Source organism: Marmota marmota, unplaced genomic scaffold, assembly GCF_001458135.2.
Source record: "Marmota marmota marmota unplaced genomic scaffold, marMar, whole genome shotgun sequence".
NCBI classification, from domain to species: Eukaryota; Metazoa; Chordata; class Mammalia; order Rodentia; family Sciuridae; genus Marmota; species Marmota marmota.
In genome coordinates, this window is record NW_026000153.1 from 5471247 (window position 1) to 5484818 (window position 13572).

The 13572-nt window shown below is 41.7% G+C and overlaps 1 protein-coding gene across 9 annotated transcripts in view; it reads left to right on the forward strand.

The window, feature by feature from the left end:
* The window catches only part of Creb5 (cAMP responsive element binding protein 5), a 401653-nt gene that overhangs the window by 261234 nt on the left and 126847 nt on the right, over positions 1–13572 (forward strand). The window lies entirely within an intron of this gene.

The window sequence follows — 13572 nt, forward strand, 5'->3', positions numbered from 1 at the left end:
AAAAAAAAAAAAAAAAAGAAAAAAGAAAAAGAAAGACAAGCAAACCAAAGCCACAGGAGCAAAAAGGCCACAAATAAAAAGCGAAGCGAGAAAGAGCAAACTCGGTGGAAGTTTCTTTGCTGCGGTGTCGCTCCTAATCAGAGGAGACAGGGAGAGAGTTAAAACGCAGGGACCAATCGCTCGAATGGTGATGTAATGCAAGAACCGCAGGGTAGTTAAGTAACGTGAGAGCCAGGGGGTCAGGGTTGCAAAGCATTTACCTGCTCTCAAGGGGTTTTCAGTTTATTATCAATTGCAGTGACTGTAACTGGCTTCAGACTGCAATCTCTAATTATTCACAGACACCCCTTTTTTATCTTTTATTATTAAAAGTAAAACTATATTATGGTATTTTAAAAAACATGATATTATCACAGCTGTATATTATTTTCCACCAGGATATATTCCTTTCTCTCTCTTCTCTCTCTCTCTCTCTCTCTCTCTCTCTCTCTCTCTCTCTCTCACTTTTTCTCCCTCTCCCTCTCTCTCTCTCTCTCTCCCTCTCTCCCATTTAAATGGCTCAAAAACTGTTGTTTTTTCGTGAAGGGAAGGGTCAAAGTGATGGTGTGTGGGTGTGGGGAACTTTTTGAGTGTAACTGGTGAATTATAAGTGACCAGAAAACTATTTGGTGGGTTGTATTGCATGTGAAAATGTTATTCCACTTATTATTAAGAAATGACTGGGTGGGTTTTTAAAGTAATATATGATGATTCTTAAAAGTCGTTATAAACCCTCACCTATTATTTCAGCTAAGGTGAACATCGATTGTGCATTCACTTGAGAATTTTAACTTTCTGTTGTTCCACTTGACGGTGAACTTAATCCAGGGCTGTCTTGACGACTCAGATTCCTGAGTTAATATGAAGATAATATATGGGGGTACCGGGAAGGATGCTAAAAACTTCTTGATTGATTTGTTTCAGGAACAGCTAGTTAATGTTTGAGAGTAAGGAATAAACTGTTAATGCATGAAGAAGGGTCAATGATACTATTCCTGATGCTTTAAGGATCTCACAGTGAGAGAGAGATTTTTATGTTTTGAAAATTATTCCCACATCTCTATTTCATAAAATAGATCTAGCATTGCCCAGGCTGAGTGCGTTTTGAAAAAAATCCAGCATCATTAGTTACAAACAGGTGGTCTCTAGAAGGCAAGAGTAAGCCCAACACCCACATCTAGACTCTGGGTTCTCCTGAACTTCGTGTGTCCTTCCTAGTCTTGACCATCTTCAGCTGGGTGTACACTAAGGTGTGGGGCACTTACGTGATTTTTTTCATGAATGTTGTGGATGTGATTGATCATTTATAGGTCTTCTCCCCTTGCTCCATTTTTGGGCAGAGGAATGGGGGGGGGTAGAAGTAATTTTTGGAGGAAACAGCTTGATCAGGTAGAAGATGAGAGGCTAACCCTGAACTTGACCTTGAGAGCATCACTTAAACATAGGTGTCGGGGGGTGCTGTTTTACAGTGAAGGACTTGACGAGGTGGGCAATAAGCCCTTCCCTCCCAAATTGACCTTAGATGATCTTTCAAGTCACTTCTTTCTGGAAAGTTCTGGGTCTGTTTTCTATGTTGTTGGTTTTTGAGTTTTGTTTGTTTGCTTATTTGTTTTTATTTGGGGTAATGCTGAAAGGTACTTGGCATAACATTTCAGAGAAAGATACATTTTAAATTCAAGATGAATTAGTGCCTGAGAAGAAATGAACGGGGAAGGATGCAGAGAGACTTCTCTTTCCTCCTTTGCTTTTGCTTTCTGGAATGCAGATTCCTTATGTAGTGAAATTCTTACTTTTTAAGTGTTACCTGTGAGAAGACCTCAATGAGACATAATTGCCTAGGTTAGTTTGTTAAAAAGAGTGGTAGAAGAGACAGGAAATTTACCTGCCTGGTAAATTTCCCGAAAAGTTCCTGCATGTTCTTTAGATTCACAAAATAGTGCTAAGAACACAGATGCTGTTGTGCTTCAGTTGCTCAGACAGTGCAGGGCAGGGTTAAGGGGCAAAATTATTCCTCCAAAAGAATACATCACGATCTGATATGTTTCTATAATTACAACATAAGATCAAGTTTTGTTTTTTGCTGTGGTTTTGTTTTGCGATGTTATGGATGAAACCCAAGGTATCCTACATGCTAGTCACATGCTCTACCACTGAGCTACATCCCTGGCCCCTCAGGGACAGATATCGATTTCTTAAATAAGATTTAAGATTTAAAACTTTTAGAGATCATGAAAGGCGAAACTTATGAACTTGTTAGAAAAACAAATTTCTTTTAGAATTTTTTTTTCTAGTTGCAGATGGACACAGTTTCTTTATTTATCCATTTTTTATGTGGTACTGAGGATTGGACCCAGTGCCTCACACATGTGAGGCAGGTGCTTAACCACTGAGCTATAGCCCCAGCCCCAGAAAGACAAATTTTTTTTAGACACTATTTCTATTCCTTGGTCAAATTCCAAAGTAGTAGTCTTTTAATAAAGTCTTTATTTTTGTATCTGGGATAGTAGCCTCATTGTAATTAATTGTGCGTAGGGAAGGACTATTACTACGCTGATCTGTGGAGAGAAATTACTCGAGCTGAAATGAAATCCATGGTGAAGGTTATTAGTCATTGTGCATAGTTTGGCAAGTGCCAATTGTATGCTTGGGACTCCTCAGGAATAAAGAGGGCATGATTGCTTTTTTTAGAGCATTACAATTTATGTTGACTTGGCTGTGAGTTGTTCACCCATGATCAGAAATGCCTTGACTGACTGAGAGACAAGGCGAGGAGTACTCACCTCTCCTGTGTTCCTTCTCTCTGTGTCACCTGTGACACTAGGTGGCACTTCTGTTGTTTTGGTTCATCACCCTTACTCATGGTAACCCAGAAGGGTAACAGCCATTAATTTCACTATTTGATGACTGCTTTATTTGTTTGGGGGGGGTTTCCTTTGATTGCTGTTGTTTTTTAATTGAAAAATTTATTCAGATAAATGTAGATTCACGTACAGTTGTAAGAATTCAGAGCCAGGTGTGGTGGTACACGCCTGTACTCCCAGAGACTCGGGAGGTTGAGGCAGGAGGACCGCAAGTTCGAGACCAGCCTCAGCAACTAAGTGAGGCTCCGTCTCAAAAGATAAAAAGGGCTAGGGATGTAGCTTAGGGGTAAAGTGCCCTGGGTCCAATCCCCAGTACAGAAAGAAAGAAAGAGAGAGAGAGAAAGAGAGAGAGAGAGAGAGAGAGAAAGAGAGAGAGAGAGAAAAAGAATTCAGAGAGATCACACATACCCTTTACCCAGGTACCCCCAAAGGTAACATCTTGCAAAACTCTAGTACAATTCCACAACCGGGATACGGGCATTGATACAATCCATCAATCTGATTCAACTTGTCCCAGTTCAGATCTTGAACTCTTCTCTGTGTACATTGTTTTCACTGATATGAAAATGGAGGGTCGGACTTGCCAATCATACTAGGTCTCACTTGCCATCACGGATACACGTTCCCCCACCACCATGATTTGGTAAAGAGAGAGCTGAGAGCTGTGCCTGTCTATGAGTCCTCAGACAGCCAGTTGGGGAATCCTGATGACATTGTTCATGTTTCCCATTTCCTGGGGGTGTGGCTTCAGTTGTGGCTTTGCCTTCCACAGGGTCTCAGGAGCCATGCTTCAGTGTTAGATGAAGGAGGAGGAGGAGTTATGGTGACATAACAAAAGGGGCACGGAGCATAGTGATGTCTGTCCATGGCTAAGTGTGGCCATAAGTTAATGCCAAGCTCAGGGTTCTTTCTCTTTGCCTTCCCATTTTTTCATTGTTGAACACATCAGTGGATACTGGTCAAAGAAGTACAGGTTGGTCTCCTGAAAAGAGCAAGATCCTTTTATGCCTCTGTTCTTGCACTTGATATCATCTCAGACCTCCTTGACTTCCAGATTTTGTTGTTGTTGTTGTTCTGTGGATTGAACCCAAGGGTACTTAACCACTGAGTCATATCCCCAGCTCTTTGTTATATTTTATTTAGAGATAGGGTCTCACTGAGTTGCTAAGGGCCTTACTAAAATGCTGAAGCTGGCTTTGAACTTGCAATCCTCCTGCCTTAGCCTCCTTAGCTTCCGGGATTATAGGAGTGTGCCACTGTGGTCCAGCTCAAATCACTCTTCTACTTTCTATCTGTGTGACTTTGACAAGCCACAGAACCTCTCTGTGTCATTGGTTCTATTTTCTCTCTATAAAATGAGGATAACCCAGAACATGTGGAGCTTTGGTGACAGGTGAAGGTGACTTTTAAGGCTGTATGGGACACTCCTGGCATCAATCCCAGCTGCAGGTGCAGCCTCCCTAGACTTTAACTGCCATCTTATTGTGGACATCACTCATACCTCTTCTTTCCCCAGCCTCTCTTCTGTGAAGTTCTTCTTTTTTTTTTCTCTTTTCCTCTTCCTCCTCCTCCTTCTTTCTTCTTTTGTGATCCTGGGGAGGGCATACAAGAGCACTCTACCACCTAGCTAGTTCCCATCCCTTTAAATTTTGAAACAAGTTCTCACTAAGTTGCCCAGGATGACCTCAAATGTGCGATCCTCCTGCCTCAACCTCCTGGGTTGCTGGGATTACAGGTGTGTGCCACTATTCCCATCTCATGTCACTTTCTTTTTAATTCTGGAAGTCAATGAGGTCTGTGATCCCATCAGGTGCTAGAAACAGAGGCGTAAAAGGATGATTCTAGTTAAAGTGAGTTGAAGACTAGGACTTGATAAAACCTGCCAGATTCCCCGTGGCCTAGGTGGTTGGATTGAGGGTCGATAATAGAAAATGGGTTTCGAGAAAGGACTCTTGTTGTCTCACTCATGCTCAGTTGGACTTTGTGAAGGAGAAAATGAAGTTCAAGGGAAGTGAATGAATTCAGTCTTGAGAACTGGTTTCTATCCCCCGGTCCTCTAAAATAAGTTTTTCTTTGCAATAGCATGTGTATGAGAGGCCTATTTTCAGCTGGGCGAGGATACCTTTTAAACTTGCAGTCTCCCTCTCACATATTTTTTCTGGAGGTATATAAATGATGTTTTGGGAGATTGAAGAGAAGGGGACTTCAAAAGTGACAAGTGAGAAACAGCTACGGTGGCAGAGTTGGGCAAATTATGTGACATCGATGGGGCTCAAAAGGCACATCCATGGTGGGATGTGCAAATCTGTGCTGGGATTGGGCCCTAGGGTGTCTCAAGCTGTGCGACATAAACATGGGTTCAGATTTTACTTAATGGCTGGAGGTGTAGCTCAGAGAGAGTGTATGCTTAGCATGCTCCAGGTCCTGGGTTCAATTTCCAGGACCCAAAATAAAAAAAGACTTTACATAGTAAGCATTAGTCAGAAAAACTAGGTTAACACAATGTAGTATTGAGAATTAACCTCTGCAGGCCTGACAGACAACAGGGTGGGCGAATATGGACCTGAATTTCAAGAAATGGCAGCAGCTACAAGTGAGATCCTGGCTTTTCCTTCCGGCCTTCTCTTTATTTGGTTCTCATGACCCTCAAAGGGGACTGCCCTTTGCATCGGAGTATAGAAAGATGTATGTGCAAGTCTCTGCCTGAGCGGACAGTCAGAGAGCACAGACATAGGGAAATAGCCAAGAGGAGGAAGGAAAATGACGGCGATGACAAACATGGGCCAGGCTTATGAAAATTCTGTGGCCCAGATTTCAGTTTACAACTTTTATGCAGGCTTTTCCAGTTTGGTTGGAATGTGGGCTCGAGATTGGGTGCTTTCATGAATTTTGGTTACAACGAGAGCAGTTCTTCAAAAAATTATATGCTTGAAAACTGAGTTGACTTGATTTAGCACTCTAGAGTCCACTACATAGTACACAAACACTTTATAACAAGGCCATACATCTTTTTTTTTCCTGTACCTACATGGGATGGAGAGCTTATTTAATGATTGATGAGGCAACACTGTGCCCAAGAAGAATTAATCAATAGTTTGCTATCATTATAGAGAGTGGGACAGTAGTTATAAAATAACCACGATCCATCCAGCTATCAACAAAGTCTTCCTTTCTTTCCATGTGATGCTCAAAATTGCATTCCACCTTATAAATGTTTTCTTTTCCATCTGAATGTCTGAAATAGAACTGGATGTGTCCACAAAAGCAAAGCCTGGAAAAAGCAATAACATGGCTCCAGACCAACACCAAGGTATCCATTAATGCACTCACTCAATCACTCATCTTAATGGGAAAACGGGGCCGAGAGGCTGTCTAGTATAAGGAATGCCTACCAGGAGCGACTGCGCTTTAGGAGCCCGTGAAATTTTTGTTTTTTAAATCAAAAGATCTTTAAACAATTGAAGTCATGTTGAGAGCAGCATGAGCTGAAATGGCAGGGAGGCCAGCTGGCCCTCTTGCAGCCTTTGGGACCCATGTGTCCACTTGGCTCTGCCCTTCTGCCCTCCATAGGCCCCATGTCACTGCTAAAGGAAAGTCTACAAAACAAGCTCTTTTTGATGAAGGAGGTGGGGACAGCAGTATTGGACACACACATCAGTGAATGGGCAGTAACTCCGTGCCTGTATAGGACTAGGATCTGAGAGTATTTGGAATTCTTTGTGCCCATCTTTGGTGGGTCTCCCTTACCCTAGATTCTTAGACTTTTCTTTTACAGCTTGGTTCTCTGCATCTTAATACTTGGTATTGTTTATATGTCCACTCCAATTTTATTATGTCTTTTTTTTGTCTTTAAGAAGTAAAGAAGTATACCACCTATGTTAAAGATAACAAAATATATGATTATACACACACACACACACACACACACACACTCTTCTGTAAAGGAGGAGTGTGATTGTTCATTTTCAATATGGCCCAATGCCTTTGTGCCCTGTGACTGGATTTAGATCTAGGTTTCAATTCTGGCTTTGCCATTTGCTAGCTATGTGATTTTTGACAATTGTTTGAAACTTTCTTAGCCTCCTTTACTTTACCTATGAAATGGAATCTATAACTACCGTAATGCACTTAGCATAAAAAGTGCTCAGTAAATGTTATTTAAAAAATTTTTTTGTAGTTGTACATGGACAGCATGCCTTTATTTTATTTGTTCCTTTTTTAAGTGGTTCTAAGGATCGAACCCAGTATTTCACACATGCTAGGCAAGTGCTCTGCCTCTGAGCTACAGCCCCAGCCCAAGTAGATGTTATTTAAGAATAGAACTACCTAGCTTTTCGGAAGTCTGGATGCTGATATAGTTCAGGCATCAAAAATATGATGAGAAATACTGTCATTTATCAGTTTTCTTCCAGAAAGGTAAATTGAGTTACAGAATACAAGTGAGGTCATGAGCAGATAGAAATGTAAGAAGAAAATCATACCACTGGCTGTTACCAACTCTTGATTGGTCAGAAGATCAGGTTTAAGATCTACTTTAAGGCTGGGCATGATGGTGCACACCTGTAATCATGGTGGCTCAGGAGGCTGAGGCAGAAAGATCACAAGTTCAAGACGAGCCTCAGCAATTTAGTGAAGCCTAGGCAACTTAATGAGACCCTGTCTCAAAAAAAAATTAAAAAGGGCTGGGGGTGTTACTCAGTGGTAAAGTGTCCCTGAGTTAAATCTCCAGTACAAAAAAAAAAAAAAAAAAGATCTAATTTAGGGTTGTGGATATAGCTCAGTGGTTGAGTGTTTGCTTAGCATGCATGAGGCTCTGGTTTGCTCCTCAGTACAAAAAAGAAGGAGGAGAAGAAGGAGATCTACATTCGTTCATTTCAGTACCAAGAATAGCTGAGTCTTTCTTTCATCCTTTTTAGTTAAACAGTAGGTTTCTTTTTTACATGGTATCAATTAATTTTTATTTTGCATATACCTCTTCCTGGCCTTCTTATTTATTATAATACTTCAGTCTGCTCAGCAACACTTTGCAGTTGAGGGCTGATCCCATTTAATTCCTCTGGAATTAATCATAATAATAGCAATTATAATAAACCCATTTAGTGTAAACATAGTTGTAAATTGCTCTCGAGTTGCGTTTTCACCTCTAGTTTTGCTCTCACCAGCATCTACGCTAATGTGGATCATGTGGTGACCTCCCTCTAGCCAGAGGATTATTCTGCATTTGGATCTTGCCTTAGCTCAGGGCATGGCTGCTCTTTGCCATTTCCTTCCTCCAAGGACAAAGAGGAAGTGTCAGTGTACAGGACCTAAGGAATGTCATTTGATTTGGATTCACTCTCACCATCGGGAACTTCCTTAGCAGTAGAATAATAATCTTAGCATTATAAATGCAATGATCATGTGGGAACCTTAGAGATCATGCAGTCCAACTCAACAATTTTACAGATTCAGAAATTGAGGTCACCTACAAATGTGAAGAGAATCACCTGATACCATTAGGCCACTTGGCAGCAGGGGAAGAATCAAGCTCTTGAGGCCCTGGGAAGCACATTTCTGTCCTGCCCGGCCAGTCTGCTTCTGGTGCCAGGAACTCCATCGTTTTGCACAAGCCAATCCTTCTCAGTTCTCTTTGGAATCCCGGCTCCTTGCGATGGAGGGTTGGGCAGTGTGTAAAGAAAGATTTAAATGTGCAGGGACACAGAAGAGTGACCCATAGAGCCCCAAGGTTAGCAGGGCTTCCAGAAGCTGGGAGGCCCCTGGCTGGGTAGATTCCACCCTCTGGTGTGGAAGGAGGAGTGGGAAGCAGACAAGATAACTTGGTTTTGGCTCCCAGTCAAAAACAAGGGGTCCCATTAGGGGGGTGGAGCATCTTGACCCTTGGTCCAAAAGTCATGAGCTACAAATGACATGAGATAAGCAACCTGAGTTCAAGCTCTTTGCTTCCCCCCATTCTCTTCTTCCCGCCCTCTCCCTGGTGAGCCCTGGCTACACTGAGTGTATATTCGATGAGGACTGAACTTGGAAGCCACCCCAGAACCAGCACCCACCCACCTGCAGGATGTGACTTCTGGACTCTGAATCATGCTGCTTCCTCCCTCTGCCTCCCTACCTGAAGTTTTTAGACCATAATTCCCAAACAGCTCCATTTTTGTACAGTTCAGTCCCAAAGAGATCCCCCCACCTTGTGACCACAGAAGACTTGTCACTTCATTACGATTCTGAAAAAAAGAGAGCAAAAGGTCATTCATAGTGCTTTTAGTGACTTGTATACATTTCCCATAGAAGCAGCTCTTAGTCTGGCAGGTACAGAGGCCGCTGGCTGAGCATCACTGTTCATAATGCTGTATCACAAGATTCTGCATGGCCAGTTACCCCAATTCATCTTCCCACAGCCATTAGCCAGGTGCCATAATATTCAGCTTTCTGGGAGTCTCCAAAACTCTGTAGTGTGGAGATGAGCTACTGTGCCTCCCGAACTTGGAAGGATATTTGTAACTAATTAATGATGGTTAAGTGTTTGGAAAATGCACATGGGAAATCCTGCTTGCTGTTTGTCAGTCACTGTAAGACAAACATGACCATTTTTTTTTTCTCAATTAGTTGTCCACCTCCTCCCCAACCCATTTGTTCTTTACCTATTTGTCCCAAACTGGCTAAAGCCACCTCTGATAGAACAGGGCAGTGGTCAGTAGGATTGAATGGGCATGTTGAGTTTTCTAGCCCTTTGATATCTAATGAGGCAAACTGAAAAGTGCCATTGGCTTCATTATCAGCGAACAAAACATGGTTTTCTCTATGGCAAAGTGGTTTTGAAACTGTTTTGATATGAGTAACAGCAGCAAGAATTTTATTTAATATTACAGTCCAATATTATCATGTGTCAGTTTATAGATATGTATGCAGTCAGCACAATGTTCTGTATCAGTGGGTTCTGCCAACTAGGCTTCAAAAGCCTTAGATCAAAAATATCTGACAAAAATATTAATTCTGTATGGAATATTTTTCTTAACCATTATTCCCTAAACAATGCAGTGGAACAACTATTTACGTTATATGAGGTATTATAAGCAATCTAGAGATGATTTCAAGTATACAGGAGATTGTGCAAAGGCTATGTGCAAATACTATGCTATCTTATGCAAGGAACATGAACATCTGCAGATTTTGGTATGGCAGGGGTGTTCCTGGAACCCATTCCCCAATATGCTGAAGGACAACTCTATACATGCATTCTTAATCTTTACTGTGCATATTGTTTGATCCATGTATTATACTCATTCATTTTCCTAAAGTCCTAGTGATGTCAGATTAACTTGTTTTCACCAATTTCTTGCAAATTTTCCTACTGATGAATTGCACCCAGACTTGAAAAACTCTGATAAAGTGGGAAGGTCACTGCAGTGATTGGGCCAGGGTCAGGAGACCTGGGATACCCTCTCTCCCAACTCTAAGATGCCTTTCCTGGACCTACATGTCCTCTTACAAAAATTAAGGCACTTATTTTCAAACTAAGTTTATCCTAGATTACTTTCTTTAAGACCCTCCTGTGCAACCAGACACACTGGTACACACCTGTAACCCCTGTGACTTGGCAGCCTGAGGCAGGAGGATTACAAGTTGGAAGCCAGCCTGGGTAACCTAGCGAGACCCTAAGATTCTTCAAAAGGTCTGGGATTGAAGCACAGTGATAGAGCACCTCTGGATTCAATCCCCAGTACCACAAAACCAAACAAACAAATAAACACCAACATCTTGCTGTGTGGAAGTCCAGAATGGGAAACAAGAGCCCCATCTGGTCCATATCTCCTCCAGTAACTTACTCACCCCCTCTACCCAGAGGTCCTTGGAAGATAATCCCAATACTACCCGTCTAGAAACCTTGTTCTGTCTTTCCTAGTTCAGGCATTTGATGATTGTTTTATTTCCTAGGCAACAGATTCATCTCATGAGATGCAACAGGTTTTATTTCCACTGATTCTGAGGTGGGAATCTCAATTGCAAATCTCTAGAATCAGAGGGAATTTTTGCCATGGGGTGTAGTTCTTTCCTGTTTCAGCTTCACAGCTGGCCTTGTCCTCAGGGGACAGGCCTCTCCGGGAAGGAGTGAGTTTGAAAGGTCTTCCACCAGCTATGAGCAGGCAGACAGGAGGATGTTTATCAATGGCTTTGTGCCTGCTGTTTTCTTCCCTCCTAAATTCAGCAGGTTCTTCATTTTAGACACAGCTCAAATCATTTGGCTTATAGCTGGTAAAATACGATTTTCTGGTTCTCAAAAAGAAAGGCTTTTCAGACTTATAAAAAGAGAGAAGCCCGTAAGACCCCTTGAACATCAAATAGCTCTTACAAAACACCATTTTTTTTTTGATGAGTTAAGTGTAAATGAATCAGAAACATACGGATTAAATTTCCCTTGAAAGACACATGGGTTTGAAAATTAAGGGGGGAAAGTGCTTGGCAAGATGGATTTCAGGTTTGTGCCAAACCTCAAAATGTTTGAAAAATGATTTGAGACGTTTTTACTGAAAGTGAAATGCCATGGAGTTCCCTCATCCCCAGACATAATAGTGAATCTTTTTGACAACAATTATATGACAAGGAAAAGGGCCCGTGGAGCTTAGCCACTTTCTCAGTTCTCCTTTAATACCCACTTCCCCCCTCTCTTAAAAAAAAAAGAAGCACCTCATTTATAGGGCTAAGAGAACTGCCTGATTGACAAACTAAAGTTTCAAGTCAGGCAATTACCAGAAAATAACCCCACAACTCAAAAATACTTGAATCCCCCCTGCCATACTCCCCAATGTCAATCATACCACTTTGTAAGTGGAATAATACACTCTAGGGATGTGCAGTCTTGGATATATTTTATTCATTGGTGTCTAGAACTATGCATGGTTGTTCTAATCGTTTGTCTGACATTATAATGCCAGCTCCTTTGGAGAAGGGGGGGAGGGAATCCAATAGAAACAGATGGGCGGGAAATACCCAATGTTTTGTTAAAACAGATGCAGTGCAGAGATGCCCAATATCATGGAGGAAGGGCATAGGATGAGATTTTCAATTTGCTGGGAATGGTCTTGGGAAGCTGAATTCTGTTATAGCCTCTCCATTTAATAGGCCATATTATAACTTCCCCACATGTCAACATTCTTTCTTCCTGGCATGAGGAAGCTCAGGAGCAACATATTAAGGATCCCTGGACTAACTATCTTATGAATGTTGTGCATCATATCTATTAAATGGCCTCCAATTATTTTTTACTAGCTATTCCTGACAAAAGAAGGCTGACACTTTTACAGCCTAATTTTTCATATGCAGAAGCACAGAAGGAGTGGGTTTTGCTCAAGCTGCATACAGTAAGTGGGGGGGGGGGGTTGGGCTGCACCATTTGCTCTGTGAAACTACCTTGTTTTGTACCTCTGTTTCATTTTCGTGTTTAAGCCAGGATGACCAAGGTTTGCTTGCTTGCTTCCTTCCTTCCTTCCTTTCTTCCTTTCTTTCTTTTCCTTTGAAAGAAAGGATGCATTCAGTGACTGCCAATGTCGGCTTAGAAACCAGGGAACAACAATGTACTTTATCAAAAGTTTTCAAGTCAATGTAGACCAAAAAAAAAAAAAAAAGATGGGGGGTACTATCTTTATATTTTAGCACTATGTTTGAAGTTGTGGGGAAAATCTATTTTTTATTTTGCCAGGGCAGTATATCACATAGCATCTTGCTCTCTAGGAACCAAAATTAATTTGTTGCTGAAAAAGTACCCAGGCAGGAGAGTAAAAGTCACCCTAACACAGAATAGGACTTTCAACGCTTCCAGTAAAAATAGTGCATAACTGTGGTTGTTACGTAATACGTCTACCTTCTCCATCAGCATCTTATGCCTATCAACATTTATTGAGCTCAAAATAAGGAATAAATGGAAAGTAGAAATGCTGGAAAGGAAAAAAAAAAAACAGTTATCCCAATTTTCTGTCTTGGAAAAGGCTTCAGAATCAGAAAAAACTGGGGCCAAATTCTGGCTCCATTTTTACCCTTTCGAAAGCAGCTCAGTATAGAACAATAGGGCTAAGAAGGGCTTTTTGATTCAAAGAAAAGCTGTCCCCTGCCCAAGTGCTCCCTCTCACTTACCCCAAATGTCTCTCTTCCTTTTATTCCATTGCTGACGAATTAATTCAAAAAGGATCAAAGTCTTGCAGTATAGTCTATGGAACAGTTCTCTCAATTTGTAACTCAGCCACCTACCTGAAATACTGACAAGATGGATTTTAAAAAATTCTAAATATATGTAGTTCCCAATCTGGCATAGGAAAGGGGATCCACCTGAATGGGATGCACATCAGCCATGTGGTTTATATTTCTAGATGGGACTGTTATCATCCAGAGAGAGTGTTTTCATCTCACAATCAACTGTGAATGATTGTCGTTATTTCATGGTTTCTCCGCCTTTGCTGACATACAGTCATGACCCTGCCTTGCACAGATAACTGGGCTTGGAGCTTCTACCATCAACACCCTCCCCGACCCCCAATGCACATGCCTGCTCGCACAGGCGCATGCGCACTTGGCTCAGGGCGAAGTCTCTTCTTTCCTGGAGCTAGTACTTTGTCTTCTGCTGGGGCCTGTGCCCTGGAGCCTCCTAGGTTATTAGATATCACTTTGGGGCGGGGTGGGAGAGTGG